We start from the raw sequence: 2,642 nt of genomic DNA, 5'->3' as shown, positions 1-2,642 counted from the left end.
GATTATGAAATGTTTTTTACCATAGTGAACGTACAACACAACACTAACTCACTGCAGCCCACATGTGCTGAAGACGCCAGTGTTTGTCTTTGGGGCCTATGTGGATGTAAGGTGTGTTGTAAAGTGACGGCAAGAAAGGCCTCAAAATTGTTGCACATGTCAAATATTTTAGTGATTTGTCATCCACAGTAGACACTATATAAGATCTGGACACAGGCTGGGGAAGACCGAGCATCTTCTACTTCATATTATGACAACAGTTATTGGTTTTCTGATAATCCCACGGTCTCGGTTGTCAGTTCCAGGTCCTTTTCTCTAGATGTGAATTTGGTTTTGTAACTTATGATCACATGTAGACAGATAGAGAAAGAAAATAGAAGCATGGCAACAAAAACTGAGAACAAATATCACTACATATGAATGACAACTGTATCATCCAATAGGAGATTGACCCCTTGGTGCCATCAGTGACCTTCACCAATCTAGTATGTTCTCTCTATCTGTTCACATGGGGTCATGATTCATGTGTTTTGAATTCATGATTATGACCCTGAGATCTTGAGAAACAAGTAACTGACTTTATCTATGAGCCTCATTCCACATGGACTCAAACCACGTATACAACCAGTCGAGCACTTTCACCTGACTTCCATGGATAGTCAAGTTCATAGGGTCTGTGATTTCAAAATGCACAATATTTGGGGCCTGATTTGACATTTAGAGTTGGGCTGGCAACATGTTGGCACGCATCTGTATGTCTGTCTCTGTATCTGTTACTAAGCCATGTGGGGTCCACATAGACGTGCTGGCCAAGTGCAAGGAACACAGAGACATTTGGACGTAGTAAATGAAATATCTTCGCCCTTTTTCCTTGACATTAGTCCTGGACGTCCAGCTCCTGTGTACAGACAGTTGTCACTAGACACAGGATTATGTTTCAGTTTCAGTCGAGAACACGGTCCAAAAGACTCTGCCTGCCCAGCTGTGCTGGGCCATGACGACCCTTACTGAGGTGTATATGAATGTGTGAGGTTCACCTTGTTTGCACTTATGTACATAAGTATGTTAAAAAAAACTCAAATTTTATTTTGAATAAATATAGAGTAAAGATTTGTTTGAAAACAATGGAAATGTCATATTGTTAATGACATGTCTATCATTTTATGACATTATTAAAGGATCTGCCCTTCGTTTTGTTTTGTCTGTTTGCTGGAGCTCGCTCTCCTCCCCCGGCTTTGGCTCTGCACGGCTGTAATACGCTGCACTTTCAAATGTTCTCTGGGTCAGTTACTGGAGAAGCTCTGACACAGAGGAGCTCAGCAACAGAGATGGAAAAGATGAGAATTTTCTATTCTACACTCTGTATCTACAAAAAATAAAGCAGTGGTTCTCAAATGATCCAGTCTTGGAACTCTCTCATCAGGACCCAATTTCGACACTAACCTGAATAGCGTAGTGGTAACCAATGCCTTAATGCTACAACATAGCAAGGTGACTAACAATACCTAGATTTTTTAATGCAGTAGTTATACCATAGACATTATATAAGAAATGGTTGGTGAAATTGCATTGCAGGTTAATGTTGCAATGTGAAGTTGTAGAAAAGACCAAAATGCTTCACTGGGTTCAAAAGAAAAGCTGCTTCCCAATAGTCTTAGGTTGATTTTAGGAAGAAATCGCTCTGTTGTATAACTTCTGATTCACTAAAGAGAAAAATAAATGGTGAAGTGTGGGTGAGGCTGCAAATATGAATAAGATCAGTAAATTTCTGACAACCGGACTGTCCAGTAGAATCCTGGAGACTTCAGGACATAGGATGGTTGCAGTCACCAACAAGGTGGTCTTACATGATGTACAATAATCTTCCCTGATCTTCCTCTGAATAACTGCAACCTAGTTTTAGGACATGATCCACCATTTGAGAAACACTGCTGTAAATTGTAGTTCAACCCAAAATAGCAAGGAAAAACTTGGCTTCTAAAGTTACATCAGAGTGAGATTTGGTTGTGGTGTTTTTTTTAAATTTTATGTCAATTTGTAAAAAAAGGTTTATGTTCATCTCCATTGCTGCCCTTGTTCAAAACATCAAGAAATATTGAACTCTTCTCTGGACATCTGTCCAAATAACAAACAACCTGTTTATCTGATGTTATTTTTACAGCAGCAAAACAACAGCAACATAAGTGTTGGACTGTTTCTGCACATTTTTGGACGTTTGCTGCTTCATTATTTTTTCCCAGAGCCAGCGATTTCGTTGCCATGGCGCTGCTTGTCCTAGAGGTGGACTGAGTGAGTCATCCTGGTGAATCGGTTCAAAGCCCTTCCAGACTGCTGTTGAACATTGACTTCAAAGTGTCTGTTTACAGAGATGGCTCTCTGAATGACATATAGCCAAAACTCCTGCTGGGCTCGACCACCACCATCATCACTGCAGTGACAGTGTACAGTATGGAAATACTGTGATTATGGTGATTTATCTTTGAAATGTATTTTTATTTCTGAGATGTTGAGTTGTAATTGTGCCTTTATTGTGCAAAATGTAGTTTGTTTGTTGTTGGGTTTTTTTTTTAGAACTGGAGACTGCAGCTGAGGCTTGTTCCATACGTTACAGAATTCCAGAAGTGGTGGACGAACAGTAACAC

This window comes from Cynoglossus semilaevis, chromosome 15, assembly GCF_000523025.1.
Source record: "Cynoglossus semilaevis isolate Cse_v1.0 chromosome 15, Cse_v1.0, whole genome shotgun sequence".
Taxonomy (NCBI): Eukaryota; Metazoa; Chordata; class Actinopteri; order Pleuronectiformes; family Cynoglossidae; genus Cynoglossus; species Cynoglossus semilaevis.
Note: the sequence above shows the minus strand (reverse complement) of the source record.